Source organism: Rhipicephalus sanguineus, chromosome 1, assembly GCF_013339695.2.
Source record: "Rhipicephalus sanguineus isolate Rsan-2018 chromosome 1, BIME_Rsan_1.4, whole genome shotgun sequence".
NCBI lineage: Eukaryota > Metazoa > Arthropoda > Arachnida > Ixodida > Ixodidae > Rhipicephalus > Rhipicephalus sanguineus.
In genome coordinates this window covers 100,774,521-100,793,865 of record NC_051176.1, presented here as the reverse complement: position 1 = coordinate 100,793,865, position 19,345 = coordinate 100,774,521, and the positions used below count along the sequence as shown (strand labels likewise).

General features: G+C 45.9%; 1 protein-coding gene across 1 annotated transcript in view; it reads left to right on the top strand.

Annotated features, from left to right (window-relative positions):
• The window catches only part of LOC119376172 (uncharacterized), a 46,213-nt gene that overhangs the window by 16,581 nt on the left and 10,287 nt on the right, over positions 1 to 19,345 (top strand). The window lies entirely within an intron of this gene.

The following is a 19,345-nucleotide window of genomic DNA, read 5'->3' as shown; positions in this document are numbered from 1 at the left end:
TCCTTTATGCACATTCCATCATGTGACAATGTGATAACCGTGGCCTTTTGCTCTAATGTATATTCCCTGAAAGCATCATGCCTCATTCATGCTTTATCGCAAGCAAGAAAATTATATCGTGCAAACAACTTTATCAGGGCGCACTCCTGGGTCGATTGACTGGTCGTATGAAGCATGAGTGATATTCACAGAAGTTCCAAAACATGCATCACACATCATTGCTATCTGGGTTTAACGACTTAAATGCGAAGCATTTGTTAAACACTTCTACAACTTTGAACGGATCCATCTACCTATCTATCTAGCCGCCTACGACTCATAGCTCGTGTGGGTGTTTCGTTAATGGGATGTATGCCAAAATTCGTGTGGCATGACACGACTGCATGAAGAACATGAATGATGGGTCTTAACTTGAAAATCATGATATGCATTTCATTAACGACACGATTTACACGTCACTCTCTTGGTTCTCTTGCGACAGTTTCGTTAACTTGATATTTACCAAAATAGGTATGGCGTCACAAGAGTGTATGACGCACATAAACGACAGTTTCTAACGTGCAAATCATGACACGCTTGTCATGTATGGCGTTATTTTGACAACATGGTCTCAGGGGCGCTAGTGGCCGTTTCGCCTGCTTCATATACACCAAAATTGGTATTGTGCAGTGTGACTGTACGTCCAACATAAATGACAGCTGGCAACATGAAAATAATGACATGCATGTCATGTACACACGCCACGCTCATGGTGCGGTCGCGGCCGGTTCGCTAGCTTGACATATACCTAAATTGATATAGCGTGACGTGATTGTGCGGCGAACATAAATGACATATAGTAACATGAAAATAACGATATGTATGTCATTTACGGCATGGAGCCTGGTGCACTCGCGTCCGGTTCTCTAAATTGATATCATACCAAGATTGGTATAGCGTGGCGTGACTGTATGACGTATACATAAATGACAGCTGGTAACATGGAAACAATGAATGACATGCGTGTAATGTACGGCATGGGTTACATGCCACGCTCATGGTGCGCTAGCGGGCATTTCACAAGCTTGACATGCCGATTTTTCTTTTTTTTTTGCTTTTCAATGCACTTTTCAAGCGACGCAATGTGCAGAAGGTCATCTACAGGTGCATAAGCGACGATAAGGGCTCGCAAAGAGAGAGAACATCAGTATTACTTACCATTTTTGTTCTTGACTGTGCCGAGCACGCAGGGTGCCCATCATCTGCTTGGTAATGCACAGCGGCACGCTCGCTTGAGTCGACAGGCCGTCGCGATTATCGCATTCGCAGCGCAGCATGTCGCACTGTCGTCAAACCACGCATATCACATCCAGCGGCGAGAACACACACAGTGAGGCTGCAGGCACAAAACGCGCACACACGACCGACACTAGCTGATCACTTGAGAAGTGGCGTTCACAAGGCCTAGCCGCCTAGCCGGCCTGCCTAGCTACGACGATCGCGCCGCCGCGGGAACGACTCCCTCCTCACGTTTCTTTCTTTTTTTCTGTTTTTTTTTTCTTCGTGCGCGCATGCGGCGCGAAGCTTTGTCCCATTTCACTTCGGTAGCGCCTCGTCTGGCTTGCTTTTGACCTGGCGGGGGCGTGCCTCGGTAGGCTGCAGCTGCCAAGGCCAAAGGGCTTCCTCGCTTCCTCTCCAGCCGTTCGGAGGGTCTCGTATATCTCTTTCTCTGGGCTATCTGTGCAAGGGATTTTTAGTGCGCTGAAGCATGCCGCCTCTTTTACTTCTTTCCCCCGCACAGCTGCATGCATGCCCTCCAGCACTGAAGGCATTATGGAAAGCTTCGGAAAAAAAAAGAGAAAACATGCCAGAGGAAATGAGATGGGAGTTTTTTTGTTCTTGAACTCCATTCGACGAATGGCGTCAGATAGTGAATTTACCTCCTTTCTTCCACATAATTTCTTAACGAAGTAAAATTGAGGACGCAGAACTTTATTACACCCACCTCATTACACCCTAAGGTAGTACTGTCCAGATGAAGGTAGTATTAAGGAGGATTGTAGCCCTTAAAACGCCCAATTCGGCTAGTTTGCGTTTGCAGTGTAGGGATGCCTTCAATGCCGTGTGTAATTTCATCGAAACCACTAAACGGGTGCCATTTTAACGCGATAGCGTTAAAGAGCTCGTATCACAGAAATTCCGCAGTCGGCGTCGGGGCCGTTGGTTGTGAGCGAAAATTCATCATCTTGTCCGTGACCAAAAAATGGAAAAAGATGCGAATAAAATAAACAATAAAAATGTTGGGTCCGAGTGAGAATCGAACCCAGGCCGTCTGCGTGACAAGCAGGTGTTCTACCACACAGCCACGCCTTTTTTTTTCTTCTTTCATGGTATTTATCACACTTAGTATTACAGTGCACAATAATAGCACAAATAAAGCAAGCAAAAGTACAATCACATAGCGACAATATGCGCTCAAGCGTTACTAAGTGCACACTCGATGGCTAACACAACGTTCAGTAGAATGGTGAGAGCTCTTCACATCGTGTTATACTGGAAAGGTGGTGAGGCCGAGCACCTCACCAAGAGGGGGTACCAGTCCGGTCTAAAGTCCAGGTCGTCATAAATGTCCTTTAGCTGAATAGTCATGCGAATGAAGTGCATGCTTGAAGAAATGGTGGGTTCTGCGTTACGGTCCTGCATACGTGTCTTCCATAAGCTATGCATACCCATGAGGAAAAACATATCATATGGCACTTCATCAAGCGATGTTGGTATAAGATAACGTATGGTGTGAGAATTGACGACAAAACTTTTCTTCAGTGCTCTCTGAAGGACATCCCAGAACAGAATAGCATCTTTGCAGCTAATAAAGCAATGCTCTATTGTTTCCGGCACATCACATAGACGGCAGTTAACAGAAGAGACAAAAATGCCCTTTCTTTTCAACCATGTGCTTGCCGGAAGCGTTTCAGAGTGGAGTTTATAGAAAAATGTTTTTGAATTAGGAGGATTATACATTTTGCGCACTCGTTTCAACACATCGTGGCCTGAAAGATCGGAGTACAATAAACGGTACAACGGAGGCGCGAAGAGCATAGTTAGTAAATCCTTATATAGTACCTTGCGCGAGACTGTGTACAGGTATTCCATGGAAAAGCGAGCTTTAAGGAACCGAACTGCGAGGTAAACTTCCTGCATGAATCCCCACAAACACGGGCGTTCGGAGAAGTTTGATGAAACAACTAAGTCTGGCAAGCAATCAACAAGTGTAACCTGCAAGAATGAACGGATTACGGGGTGGGAATTGTCTCGAAAAAAGAAGAACCGTGAAACTGTTTGCCATAGATAAAGATGTACTAATCCCAACCCACCCTCACTAACTGGCCTGAAAATGTTGTCACGACGCATGGGCTCAAAAGTCGAAGACCATATGAAAGTAGCAAAAATTCGATTAAAGCGTTGTATATAAAATCTCGCGCAATGGATAAGTTGCAATACGTAGTAAAGCTTTGTTGCTAGGAAAGTATTGCAAGCTTCAGCTCTCCCGAATATTGAAAGTCGATGGGGAACAAATGTCTGGGCCTGTCGTTCAAGCTTAGGAACGCGCTCCTTCCAGTAATGCGCACTGAATCTATACGCGTCCAGTGGTACTCCGAGGTATTTTGGCGGGATTCGTGTCCAATTAATCCCTGCGAACTGATTCGGCGTGGTACCCCACGAGCCAAACCATAGTCCTAAACTCTTAGAGGCATTTAAACGCGCTCCTGATACAGCGCCAAACTTTTCAATTGTAGATACCACATTTTCTACACTTGGTTTATCTGTGCAAAAGAAAGCGACATCGTCTGCGTAAGCTAATACTTTAACTTCACTGCCTAATATACTAAAGCCGCGAATACAACTGGACTGTATTATGCTTAAGCACAGCGGCTCTAGATAAAGTGTAAACAGAAGTGGTGACATCGGGCATCCCTGTTTCACCGAAGAGCAAATAGAAACAGGTTTCGAGAGTTGAGCATTAACAATGAGACGAGTTGAGCATTCATTATAACAAAGTTTAACACCTTTAAGCACGACTGTGCCAACATTGGCATGCTCAAGAAGAGAAAAAAGGAACGAATGACTAACGCGATCAAAGGCTTTTGCAAGGTCTACCTGTAGCATTGCAAGCTGTTTTTGATAACCATAGCAGAACTGAAGAACTGTTCGAGCAACGTGTATATTGTTTTGTATAGATCGGCCCCTAATTCCGCATGTCTGATGAGACCCAATGAGAATCGACATCGCAAATTGCAATCTATTTGATAATACTTTCGCAAAAATTTTGTAGTCCACATTTGACAGCGATATTGGCCTGTAACCTTCGACGGAGCGAAGCTTTTCCTTGTGTGAGGTTTTCGGTATTAAAACAGTGTGGCTTTTGCAAAAAGATCGCGGGAGTGTCTCCATGTCATAAATTATTTCAAAAATATCCAGCAATATGGGAGATAGCGTTTTTTTAAAAGCTTTGTAAAATTCAGCTGAGATGCCATCAGGGCCAGGTGTTTACGATAAAGGTAAGTTGTCAATTGCCTGCCCAATTTCCTTTATCGTAATGGGTCCATTGATGGCTTCACAGTCATCGTCTTTCAAGGGGCTCAAGAGGGAAACAAAACTAGCCTTCAGGTGAACGTCAGGATCATCAGAGAGAGAACTAAATAAACTTTCATAGTACTTTTCGAACTTCAAAGTGATGTCTCTTGTATCTGTTATAAGGACACCGTTAGAGTATAAGTCTGGAATTAGTTTAGAAATTGCATGGCGTTGTTCATCCAGTAAAGCTTGACGCGTCGGTTGCTCGGAATTCAAGGTGCGTTGGCTTCTAGATCGAATAGGCGCTCCTTTGTAGCGGGCTGCATCATATCTTTGAAGTTGACATTTAATATTTTCGATTTCATTAATGTACGTTCCCGGCATTTCGCAATCCATTTCATAAAGATTGCACAGACTTTTAAGGAGTGCCTTTTCTTCATACTTTTTATAGTAAGACTTAACGGCTCCAATTTCTATAGCTACAACACGGACTTCTTGTTTAAAAAGCTCCCAAGCAGCAAATATGTGCAAACCAATTGAAAAGGATTGCCTCATTGTCGTCTGGACGCGATTCACGAATTCCTGATCGCAGAGAAGCTTTGAGTTCATCTTCCAAAAGGCCCACTGTGGGCGGAATTGTCTATGACGGTTTTCACCAATTTGCGCAATAAAAATACAGTGATCTGAGAACGACATTGCTTCAGTGCTACAGGATATTTTACGAGAGAGGAGCGATGAGGACACGTAAATCCGATCAAGGCGAGCATAAGAACATCCCTGAACTCTTGTATATGCCGTTACACGGTTCGAGACACCAATGTCAATTAGCCCCGCGTTATCTACAATACCGGATAAAAGCTCGCCACTCCTGTCTCGTCTGCCACTAGGATTGTTACGATCATTAGCGTCACATACACAGTTGAAGTCACCCATTAGTACAGTGCATCTGTCGGAGTCAATTACATTAGACATATTTTTGAATAAATCAAGTCCTTTCGAAACCTCATTAAAAGCATATAGATTTATAATTCGCCACGGAGCTCCTTGCAACAAAAAATCACAGCATATATATCTGCCCTCGTCATCAACACTAGTACCGATTGCTGAACAGGGTAGGCTCTAGGAACAGCCCGCAGCCCGCAGATAAACCTTTTACATGTGAAACACACACGTTGTACTCAGACAGAAAAGGCCGCAGGGCCCTCTCAGTCTCTTCGTCACTCTCGATCTTTGTCTCCTGGATGGCAACAAAGTCGAGACGCTTTCGTTTAAAAAGTCTACGGAGCTGCGCCTGTTTCTGCGAAGACCTAAGGCCACGTACGTTCAAGGTTGCAAAGATGAGTCGCTCAGATTGCGCCATGGTGACTACCTTCTATTGCGCTTATTGTCCCATGTGATCAGTCCTGAGGGTTGATGGTGAGGCTTCCCTTGAACCCCCCTCAGGCCTCCTAGATCGGGATCGCCGACACTTCCCATGGTGCGGGGACGTTCGGCGACGGCGTGACTTCCTACTGACTGTCGCTGGGTCATTCTCCTTGCTTGAATCCGAGCTGTACGTCGCGCGGCGCTTGGGTATTGTTGTATCCACAGAAGCCTGCATATCTTCATCTAACGCCACACCATGATGAAAAAGCTGCTGCGGAGCTGCAGCGCAAGCAGGTGAAGCAACTTCAGCAGGATCCTTCCTAAGGTCTCTTTCTTGTGCTAGAGGCTCTTCGGTGCCATTTTGGGTCAGCGCAGCGTCATTCTTCGTGGGGACTTTTCCTTGTGCTTGAGGCTGTTCGGAGCTATTTTGGATCAGCTGCTTGCCAGATGCACCTGGTTCTTTGCACTCAGAAGTTGCAACTGTGTCAACGGCAGCTGATTTTCTTGTCATTTCTGGATCCTTCTTGGAGGAGCCAGCAGAATCTGAAGTTGACGGTGTGTCTCCTGTTGCATCCAGAACCTCGGTGGCATCCATGATATGCTCTTGTAGGCTATCATCTGGCTGTTGCGTACGCTGCCTGATCAGTTTGTTAGCGTATGTCACAACACAGTCCTCGGCGGAATGGCCGAAGCGCCGACAGTCGTCGCAGCGAGGAGTCCTGCAATTTCGACGGATGTGTTCTCCACTTCCAAGGATTTATCGGCCATGGGCCGAGGTGTTGCTCAGGCTTCAGCCAACAGCAATGACTACCGTGTTGTACTGCCTCGCCTTCCCACCGGTAAGCTGGTTGTGGATTCGGTTTTTCTACATGCGGACTTAGCTGGTCGCCCTTACCGGGTTCAAGACTTTAGAGATGCTCTTCGGAAGATTATCGACTTGAAGGAAATAAGCTCGATAGGTCAATTCCAAATGTCACATGTTTGGATGGTCACGTGCAAGTCAACGCTAACGAAAACAAAGTTGGTCACAAGAGGTGAATTTTTCGTCAAAAATCGTCGATGCCTCGTGATTGACCCGGAGCCTACGGAAGTAAAGATGAAACTTCTGTGGCTTCCTGAGCACTTGGAAGACGCCTATATTCGCGAGGCACTGCAAGTGCTTGGGAAGGTCAAGACAATATCAAAAGAAAGCTGGAAAGTAGCGGACATGGAGCAAATGCAGACGCTAAACCGTGATGTTGTTTTGTCCCTTGCCGATGGAGTCCGTGTTGGCGACGTTCCCCACATTCTTTATGTCTGTGGAGTGCAAAGCCTCGTCCTGATCCCTGGCCGCCCACCACTTTGTCTTCGGTGCAGTAAGGTTGGACACAGCCACGCCTTTGCTTGGAGCTGCACTGAAAGTAACTTTCATGCTTCCCAAAAATACGCGTCCTGTATACAGGTGTCACAGTACGAGATGTAATATCGGAGTAATATTGCGTGGTACAAGCGTACATTGCCATCGGGCATCACACCATGTCAATATCATAACGACTTGGTGGTTTAAAGAGAGCCACCCGTTACAAAAGGCACACACATTACTGCGCGTATTCCCTTAAGACCACGTAGTGGGTGCATCGCAACTTCGAAAAACTTTCTCGCGCATAATAGCTCCTGGTTTAAAGCATACTACCCATTACATAAGGCACACACCTTAGTGCGCGCATTCTGTTGAACACTCGTAGTGTTGGAACTGCGCACTAGGAACAGAATATCGCTATCGCGTTCAACTCTTAAAGGCGAAGCTTAGGCGTCCCCCAACTTTTTTAATATTGCCTTCAAAAACGCTCTTTATTAAAATGCGGTTAACTATATCTAATCTCATCAAAATTGTTCTGATCAGGTTAATACGGCTGTCTGGAATACGAGCTCAATAGCATAATTTTTGAGGTCTTAATTTGATGTCGTATTTATTATTGCCATTTCCACTCTTCCTTTTTTTGAACCATTTTACATTCTTCGAATAAGATTTTAAGCTTCAATCGCATATTCTTGGCCCATCCCCCAGAGTGGGTACGTGCCATAGAACCGAAGGCAAAACAAAACAAAACAAATCGATGGCGGAGATGCATTAATAAACCGCGCTGTGTTTTCGGAACCGCGTTTCAGTGTGCTATATTTATTGGTGAAAGCGGAAGTTGTTCTCGACTTGAATGATCCATAAGGAGGGATCGGCAAGCCACTGCTGTGGTAGCTTTATGGTAGTAGTACCTCCAACAACACCCGAAGAGGGTACATGGCCGGGTGCAGTGCATAATTCCAGCGTCCAAAACTGACCGGCGTCTCCGCGAGAAGTCAACTCCTTTACAAGCGATCAATTCTTCGGTCATCGCAACTTACGGATAGAAGTCTCTGACCCTTGATCACGGTCTCTAGAGGCAACTGCAGCGGTTATTTTGGATAGCAGACGTACGCTACGCAATCTTAGGCACCGATTTCTTAAGGCATTTTCATTTGCTCGTGGATATATGAACCGCTGTCGCCTGGTGGATAGCTATACCGGCTTATCGGTCAATGGTTTTCTGTCACGCGCTAAGGCCCTAAACCCCACTTTCGTGAAACCGCCTGCGTCATCATATACAGCTCTGCTCAACGAGTTTCCGGAGATTACAACGCAATCTCCAATGGATAAGACCCCAAAGCACACTGTGACCCACTGCATCGTTACCACAGGCCCACCTGTTCACTGCCGCCCTCGCCGACTTGGCCCCGATAAGCTTCGAATTGCTCGCAACGAGTTTGAGCATATGTTACAGCTGCAGATAATTCGTCCGTCATCAAGCTCGTGGTCGTCGGCGCTACACATGGTTCCCAAGAAGAACAATGACTGGCGGCCTGTGGTGATTATCTGGCTCTCAATGCAGTCACCGTTCCAGATCGATACCCGTTACCCAATATTCAGGACTGTACTGCCTTTTAAACCGGAACAACAGTATACTCGAAGATTGATCTCGTGAAAGCTTATCACCAGATTCCCGTTGAGCCTTCTGACATTCCAAAAACTGCAATAATTACCCCATTTGGGCTCTATGAGTATTTACGAATGTCTTTCGGTTTGAGAAACGCAGCTCAGACGTTTCAGCGTTTTATAGACGAAGTCAGAAAGGCTTGCCGTTTTGTTTCGCCTATATAGACGATCTTCTCGTTGCCAGCAAGGACGCTGAAACGCACAAGGTACATCTACGTGAGCTTTTCACTCGACTGCGTGATTACGACCTTGTCATCAATGTAGAAAAGTGTCAGTTTGGAGTCTCGGAGATAGCATTCCTCGGACATCAGATCACTAAAGATGGCATCACTCCTCTACCTGACAACGTTCAAGCTATCCTCGAGTACCCGCCTCCCACGTCCATACGGAGTCTGCGACGTTTTCTCGGACTCGTCAATTTTTATCGCCGCTTCATCCCTACATGCTCTACACTGCTGCAGCCTCTGGAAGCACTACTCTCGACTTCGCAAGCAGAGTCAGCCACACTTCCCTGGGACACGGTCGCGGATCAAGCTTTTGCCGCCGTTAAGACCAAACTCGCCCAGGCCACCCTCCTGCACCACCCTTCACCAACTGCTCCCACTATCCTCATGGTGGACGCTTTTTCAGAAGCAGCTGGAGCCGCTCTTCATCAATCGATCAATGCTGCATAGGGTCCAATTTCCTTCTTTTCCCGCAAGTTACGCGACACCGAGCGCTGATACAGTACTTTCGGACGGGAGCTCTTCGCGGCCTACCTTGCGGTGAAGCATTTCAGGTACTTCCTTGAAGTGCGACAGTTTGCCATTCTTACCGATCACAAGCCACTTGTTTCGACTTTACGTTCCTGCGGTGCCACGCACACTCCTAGAGGACTTCGACACCTTGCTTTCATTGCCGAATTCACCACAGACATACGTTATGTGAAAGGCAGCTTTAACAGTGCAGCGGACGCTCTCAGTCGTTTTACCATCAATGCTACGACAGGCACCATCGACCTTTCATTGTCTTCGCTCGCAGAGGCACAGACATTAGACGATGAGCTTCCACGACTCCGATCCTCTACTTCCCTCCGACTGGAACAAGTCAACTTTCCCGACGACGACGTTACGCTCTGGTGCGATGTTTCAGAAAACTGCACTCGTATCTATGTTCCTTCACATCTGCGTCGTGCTGTTTTAGACACCCTCCACTCCATCTGCCATCCAGGCGTAAGAGCTACGCAAAACCTGGTCACTGAACGCTACGTCTGGCCGCGCATACGCGCTGATATTCGTGACTGGGTTCACACTTGTACAGCGTGTGGGCTGTACAAGTGCAGCTTTGGGGAAGAAAGGATTGATCGGAGGAGCTGTCACTCACGGCAATGTTGCCGCCGTTGGAAGGGACTTGTCTGCATGGAGCTTTTCTTGCGCTGCCTGTAGTCGTTCGCCATGGCCTCGAAAAACGCCTTTTTTTTTTTTTTTCATGGCTCCGGACTGTAAAGCAAAGTCAAATTAGAGTGAAAGCAGAACGACAACAATTAATGGCAACACAATACGAGAGGCCTTTTCTTAAAATGATTTAAGCCCCACGAGAAGTTCAGGACAAAAGATGGATCTCTGCGTTTAAGTTCGAAACCGGCACACACAGGCCGTTGTACGAAAAGAACACGGCGCGTGCACTCACCGTGACTCTTAATTTTCGGTAACTAATATATAAGACCTTCGAGTAAAAAATAATAAAATAAGGTGCTTTAGATGCGAGGCGCATCCCGGGACATGCCAAAATAAATACACGTGGAGAGCAGGAATACTTACAATTTTTTGCACGTCCATATGCACGTCCATGGCTCTCGAGAATGGTTGTTGTTGTACCCTCCGCCACATGGCTCATACCCACTCCGGGGGATTGGCCGAGAATTGATCTTATAAAATTTTTAATGTATTTTGAGTATTGAATGTTGATGACAATAAAAATAAATAAATAAATAAATAAATAAATAAATAAATAAATAAATAAATATGCAACAAGGAAAGAGTGCAATAATTGTTTTTCAGACATTCAGATCAGACACTTTAAACGTTGTTCCAAATAGAAATTAGAATACCAGTTTAATAATAATAATAATAATAATAATAATAATAATAATAATAATAATAATAATAATAATAATAATAATAATAAGAAGAAGAAGAAGAAGAAGAAGAAGAAGAAGAATGAAAAGAAAGCTTCTTTTTTTGTCTTTCTATTATAAGAATACTTACATGACATCGCAGTCTAGTTACTAATACTTCCAATTGTCTAGTAAGTGACTTCAGCTCGCAATGCCCTGGCTGCGGAGGAACGTGCGATTTAGAGCACATGCTTTGGCGGTGCCCCTCGTTACGTGGGGATAAGGACCTCACAGAGCATAAATGGAGCTCGGCCCTCAAGAGCTCGGAATATCAGCATCAACTTTGGGCTGTCCAGAGAGCCTGCGATGCGGCGGTTAGGCTAGGTCTAACTGTCCCCACGTGGGAGCGGCCCGCGGTGTCACCCTAAGGGGTGGCACTTCTCCGGATCTTTTAATAAAGTTCTTCGTACCGTACCGTACCCCACAGGATGGTGGTGGTGGTGAAGCTTTATTGAACCCCACAGGATCTTCCACGGAAATTTTAAATGACTACATTCTGTCCTAGGTGTTAATAATTCTATGGCGTCTGCACGAAGTGAAAATTTTCTATATGTAATCGCAGTTATACTGCCCACAACAGGAAGGACCGAAAGAATTTGGACCATTCAATGCAGCTCGCGCTAGTGAGCCAGCTATTTCGTTTAATTGTAATGTAATTTCGTTTAAATGTAAGGTGTTAGAGCACATAATATACTCGGGCATTGCGAACTCCCTAGAAACGAATTCATTTTTTACTAACACACAGCACGGCTTCCGTAAAGGCTTATCGTGCGAAACCCAACTAGCCTCGTTCACACATAAGCTTCATGTCATTCTTGATCGCCGCTCCACTATTGACTGCGTCTTCCTCGATTTCGCGAAAGCCTTCGAAAAAGTATGCCACAAACTACTACTCCTTAAGCTAAACAAACTGAACCTTGGTTCTACTCTTTTTTCCTGGCTAGAATACTTCCTTTGCAAACGCTCCCAGTCCGTAACTGCTAATAATACTACTTCATCACAAAGCCCTGTCCACTCTGGCGTGCCTCAGGGATCTGTACTAGGACCTCTTTTGTTCTTAATTTACATTAATGACTTACCCAGTTGCGTGTCTTCTAACATACATTTATTCGCTGACGATTGCGTAATCTTTCGAGAAATTAATGACAATAACGACGACTGTATTCTACAAAAGGATCTCACTTCAGTCTCAGAATGGTGTAACTCATGGCTAATGCAACTTAATTCATCCAAATGTAAAGTACTACGTGTTTCTCGCACATCATCATGTTTTCCTGGCACAAATTTCCTAAATAGCACTTTACTGGAACAAGTCGAGTCATATCGCTACCTTGGCATTCATATCACTTCTTCCCTAACGTGGTCTCTTCATATCAGTACCATTATCAAGAGTGCTAACAGCATGTTGGGCTATCTGCGCCGTAATTTTTCCACCGCCCCTTCCTCTCTGAAACTAACATTATACAAAACGCTTGTTCGTAGTAAACTAGAATATGCATCAGCCATTTGGGACCCCTGTTCTGCTAACCTAATCAATGCTCTTGAACTCACTCAAAACAATGCAGCCCGTTTAATTCTAACTAACTACAATCGTACCGCAAGTGTTACTACCATGAAACACACGCTTAATTTATCAAATCTAGCATCTCGTCGCAAAGTTTCCCGGTTGTGTTTGTTTCATAAAATTTTTTACCATTGCCCCAATCTACGCGATGAAATCATCTCTCTCCCATCCTTCATCTCACCCAGGCTAGATCATTCTCACAAAGTAGGCGTACCTTCATTTCAGAGTAAATTTTGTTCACAGTCCTTCATTCCTCGCACATCAGTCGACTGGAACCACCTTCCGGGTCCGTCAGCCGGCATCGAGGACAACGCTTGTTTCCGCAATAACGTAGCTAACGTTGTATACCAAGGCTAGCAAAAATTTGTTCATTTCCTGTGTACTACCTTCGTTATTTTTTCTTAGTAAAAGCTCACCGCATTATATATGCTTGTATAACCACGGAACATAACGCCTGTATTTGAACTTTGTTTTCCTGTACTGTATTGTTTATGAACACTCCCCTCTGTAATGCCTTTGGCCTTGAGGGCATCAATAAATAAATAAATAAATAAAAATTCTAATCCACAGTGGCCAGGTAACCATAATAATTTTAAGATATTCAGCTGTGGAGGAATTAGCGTAAGGAACGCCTTTAGCGCAGTTGATTTTGATGAAGCTGTAAGCGACGTACATACTGACAGGCAGTCTGTTATTATTATTGCGCTATCGGCGTTCAGAGTTAGCTTGCGCAGTGCTAGAATAATTTCGAAGAGTTCAGCTTCAAAAATGGGGGTGAAATCCGGTAGTCTTAATAAAGATGACCAGGCAAGCGAAGGGGAGTAAATGACTACGCCTGCCTTTTCGTCTATTACTGAAGCGTCTGTGGCTATTACATTGTTTCCACGTGTGCAAGAGAACCTTGCAGCCAGCTATTTAATACCTTGTATGATTGAAATTTAGGTTTAGAGGGCAAATCTCATCATATTCCATCTTTACATACTGATTGGACACATTTGCTGAAGGCACATCTCGAATGGAATGCTGCCTTTTCTTGTTTTACGTGTGGCGTGGTGTTGCCTGCGCGTGAAACGCGAGCCCCAGGATGCTTGCGCGAAAAGAAGAAGCATATCGCGACTTGTCAGTGAAAAGCGTTATTATAACTATTTTCCCGAAGATAATATGTATACTTACAGCAAACATAATAATGCTGCGTCATGGTCAGTGGTTGTACATTTGTTACTGTGGGAGATTCGCAGGTAACTTTAATTCTCTTGAACTGTTGCCTTTCCCCGCGAGATGTAGTCGCGCTGCGTTCGCACGTTCCCACATTCACTCCCATCCGCTGCTATCAAAGAGTATGAGCAACCCTAGTCGCCTGCTACAGCAGCCGCCATTACGCCTCCCGCTCCTTTGGAAATGTAGAGTGTGCGCGCTGGAATTCACGGAAGCTTTTACATCGCCAAATGTGCTTCGCGTGAATTTTTGCGCCTATCAATGGTAGCTAACACTTCTGAGGTTCGCAAGCGATACGAGCTTTCGTACAGTGGATCATATTGCCGCTACCACTCACAAGCCTCGGCAGCGATGCGATCTGCCAGCGGCTTGGTTGAAGTTTGAGTGTCATTTTCGCCCATGGTAACGGACCACTAAGATTTACGTTAGCACTTAAGCAAGGGAGTGACATGCCCATAGAGCTAATGGGGACGAAAATGTGGACACGATGGTAGCGCCGTCTGGATTCTAACGGTAGTTGCAAAACAATTAAAAATGTTATCTTGGTCTCAGCAGACAAAGCTTTATTATCTTTCACATGCAATTTAGTTTTAAAAACTATGAATATTGGTTGTAGAATTTATAGCTGTGTATAAAATGAAATATTTTTCAAACGCACAAGGGCGCTTTGATATGGCGGCTGGCGTTCCGCATAGCAGACGATGCTGTCGTCGTCTGCTTTGCGTCGCCGCTGTCCCCATATCGCTGCGGCAGCCCCCTCTCCAACCTCCTTGAATTTCTCTCGTTTCCATAATGTACACTGTAGTCAATTACTCATTAGACACTCACAAGTATCCTGCATACTTACGTTATTAGGGTAGTGCTCCGCATACAGGCCGAGCGAAATGACAACGCTGATCACACAAACTTGCCGGAATAAATGATTATATTGCGACTGCATCAATGATTACACAATATGAAGCACACGTAAGTAGCGTTTTAGCATGTATACCAGTGCATAAGCGTTTGTATGCAAAGAAGGTACGTACTGCGCATAGCCCCACAGATGTCCGGAGCACAGAAGCTGTCCAGCGTTGGATGATAAATACATCGGACTGCACGAAGTCTTCGCTGGTATAAGAAAGGTACACCGCTAAAGTCCTTCCACTTCTGCAGCTCAAGATGTCGCACCAATTCGTTCGCAGTATTCAGCAAACTGTCTGTAACTGATATAAAGCACATCCGCGCCCCTTTCACGTCCACCAGTGCGGCGTGACTGTTTGTTTCCTGGTTCGAGCTGACACCAGAAATGCGTCACTTTCAAATCTTTTTAGCCTTCGCGCTATACACGCTTCTGACAGCCTAAAACTAAATGAGAAACGGTTTTTTTATGCGTATTGATCTGAAGTCTCACAAATAAAATCGGCGAAAAAAAGGCTTAGATAGCGTTTCGATTACCGCTGCCGGCAGTGCGCTGTCGCCGTTTCGATGGGGGCGACACCTGAAGGCCCGGACGCGAAGCTCGCAGCATGCCACTGGCTTGACATAAGTAGGTGTTACCCCATCAAAAAAAAAAAAAAAAATCGATGACGAAATGAATAGGTTTTCTACCTAAGTGCTGAGAAAAGACTGATCACTTTAAATTTGGGGAAACTGCTCAGTGTAAATTGAGTTTGTAGTTTGATATGTAACGTAGAAATGAATGAACTTCGTAAAGCTTTCCGAGATGGCGCGTCGCTGGATGGGTTATCGATATGCTTCTAATATCTGAAGTGTTTTTCTCAATGTTGTGCCTGCGCAGTAACTAGAACCGCAGATAGGTCAGTATACTCACACATGAGATGGCTTACTGACTCAGACCGATCCATGAGTATGAGTCTTACTTAGTCCAAAAAAATCACGCCATATCCACGAAGTGAACGATGGTTGAGGAGCTGGCTCGGAGAAGATCGGGGAAACCGGTGAATTTTCCGTACAAGTCCTTCTTCCATCATATGAAGACGTGAAACACGTTGTCCGACACATGTTGGCAACTGTAGCTTCTCAATCATCATTCACTTCGTGGATATGGCCTACAATTCCTCTACTGTCATATAAAGACGTGACACGTTGTTATAGTAGCGATTGTGGTCAGGTTGTTGTCGAACTACAAGCGGTCACAGACCTTGGAGCTGTGGCCGAACGTGTGGTCGAGGAAATCGCGCTTGAAGCGCGCGTCGGCGCCACCAACTTCAGGTAGTGACCGCTTTCGGCGCTTGGCCGCTGCATCCCGCGCCCGTAGCTCTTCGAGGTACTCTTGCCGCCGCTCAGCGCGCTGCTGCGGCTTCGCGAGCTTGTATCTCGGGGTCCGCACGACGCTGACGTCTCTCTGCGGCCTCGACAGCTCCCACCACAGGGTCTTGGCGGCGAGCCCACGCTGCTGCTGCCTTGCGAGCCCTCAGGCTGCCAATGTCATCGCGGCGAGAGGCATGACTGTGTAGACGTGGCGTAGTACCACGCAGTGGTCCAGGGACCCGGGGGTCCAAACACACTTGCTAATAAAGTTTTTCTGTCTGTCTGTCCATCCGCTCCGCCGCCTGGTCTTCTTCATTCATGTTATTAGTATCGAAGCGCACTGGCTGACGACTGTAAAAAGAGAGAGGAAGCGCGCAGTTGTGGCATTCTAACGGTCTCCTATCAAACTAGAGCACGCGCCGAAGTTTAGCGAGCGCTGCAAGCTTCAGTTGGCTATATGTGGTTTTGCCTGCGTTAATATCATGATCAAGGCCCTCGGATAATAAGAGGAAGAAGACTCCTCTGTCGCGCGAGCGTGCGTGAGCCAAGCTAGCGCGAGCAATGGATGCAGGTTACGGTATGGGACTTCGCCCCAGCTTAAGAACCTAGAGAGCTAGCTCCTAAAAATTGGGGGATGCTTAAGCTCCGCCTTTAAGAGTTGAACGCGATAGCGATATCCGGCCCCATCCTCATCGTGCTCTGTTTCGCTTGTCATTATGTTCAGTCGCCCGGTCTCACACACACGCACGCACACACACACTCGACATACCTATAGTAAAGATAAAAGTTTCCGCCCTCTTCAACTGCACTTTTATGACAACAGTGTACCCACTATGTGTATGTAAGAGAATGAGCGCACTAATGTGTATGCCCTTTGTAATGGGTGGCATGCTTTAAACCAGCAGCAATTACGCGCGTGATACTTTTTCGAATTTGCGATGCACCCATTACGCGTTCGTAAAGGAATGCGCGCAGTAATGTGTGCGCCTTTTGTAATGCGTGGCCGGCTTTAAACCACCAACTCGTTATGCAGTTCACATGGTGTGACACCCGATGGCAATATACGCTTGTACCCCGTTTTAATGCGATATTACATCTCGTACTGTGGCACCTGTACACAGGACGCGTATGTTTCTGAAGCATTAAACTTAATTTCAGCGTAGTTACAAGCAATGGAGGGGCTCTGTGGTAGAAGACCTGCTTGCCACGCAGACGGCCTGGGTTCAATTCTCACTCGTACCTCAGATTTTTTACAGCGAAAGCTGTTATGAGATCATTTCACCGGCCGTTTTTGGTGCCGTAGTTGTCCGCCGCCGCCGCCGCCGCTGCCGCCGCCGCTGCCGCCGGTGTCCGTAACCAGTATCGCTCGAAATAAGAAAAAAAAACTAAATAATAAAAAAAATTCCAGGATGGAACGAGGTTCGAACCTGGGCCCTCTGCGTGGGAGCCCAGTATTCAACCTCTGAGCCATGCCGGTGCTTGAAACTGCTATGAAAAAAGGTCCTACACAGGCTTCATGTCGGGAAGGAACCACATTAGCATATGCAATATAGCGTGGTAAAAGAGTAGAATAGGCACCAAGCGTCGCACAACGCGAATTCTGTAACCAGGCGTCACACAATGCGAATTGCGCAACGAGTAGGTTGTTGAATGCTTCCAACCCATTACAAAGAGCTCTGCCATAATTCTTCATCGTCATCACGCACAGCATCAACAAAGTGCGCATAATGCCTTACATGCGTTTAGCAGGTACCACGGCTGTCTGTAGAATGACGAAAAATGGCCACAGTGCCTACTGCCCTACTTCTCAAAAATTACAATGATTTATAGCGTAGTGGGTTCCTCGCAAGTGCACTTCTGTTGGTTGCCAAGGAAGCCCATAAGGCTCCCATGATCCATTTCCTCAGGGTCTCAATAAAGTCAATTCTCTCTCTCTCTCTCTCTACGTTTCTCCGGTTCAAGTGTGTTATAAAGCGTGGTGGGACAGTTAAATAACGACCGGGCGTCACACAATATGCATTACGTAACTAGTGGGTCGTTTAAAGCTTCCAACCCATTACAAAAGGCGCAACCATAATTATTCATCGTCATCAACCGCCGCATCAACAAAATGCACATAATCGCTTACATATGGTACCTCGCTTCTCCGCAGAACAACGAATAATGTCGTGCTGGGTGCTTCCCAACTTCCCAAAAATAGCGCTTTGTGGCGTAGTGGGTATGTTGCTAATGTACCTGTATTAGTAGCCACAGGAGAGTATAACGGGCTCTAGAAATGCCGCTCTTCCAGCTTTCGCTGTGACTGTGCTGCGATTCCGCGCAGGCCTGGCGTTTTTTTGTTATTTATTTTATACAAGATGATGATTTTTCACTCACAACTAACGACGCCTACGGCGACACCGGAATTTCTGCTGAGCGAGCTCTTTAACGCTGTCGCGTTAAAAAAACAGAAATCGTTAGACGAAATGTTCACGCGCCACGAGATCCGCAGTCTCAATATTGATTTTCAGAAGCTAAGACTGCTGGTAGTTAGCCCTTTTATTGCTTTGATCAACTTAATTACCTTGGTAGCTGTGTCCTTTTTCTCGTGGTTCACGAGTGTATTTTTGTGACGAAACAATTTGCGACTAAGATGCTTTCTTTGTTTTTAGAATTGCATCTTTTAGTCCTTTGTTGACGCGCATGCTTCATTAACTAAAGTGTGGCCAATCCCCTTCGTGCGTGCGAACCAGTAATTGAGGCAACAAACAGTCACAGTTTCGCGGCAAAGGCGAAGCAATGAATGCGATAGCAACTAATTACAAAGTCACAAGAAGAACACCAAGCAGCTCGATACTTGCAGCACGCCCATCAAGCGCAAAGGACTCACGAATAGAACACACACCGGATGACCACGAACTAACAGCGGCAACAGCTCGGCACTTGCAGCGCGCTAGGCAGCTCAAACACAACGAAGGACGCTCGAAAAGAACGCACAGGTATACACAGGACGAGGAGCATTGCTTTGAAGCGTGCCCTGCGGGCAATTTCGCGGGTGTTACTGCACACGCGGAAGCACCTCCGAGATCTGAATATCGCCAATGGTGTATACAAATAGCTCGCCTTTAGTATTCAACACAACCGGTGGCGCGTGAGCTGAATAGCGAAGGGTCGCAGGTTCGGATCCCGGTGGTGCTCTTCGAAATTTTTTTTCTTCTGCTTTATTTTTCTTCGTTGGTTTCATTTATATATA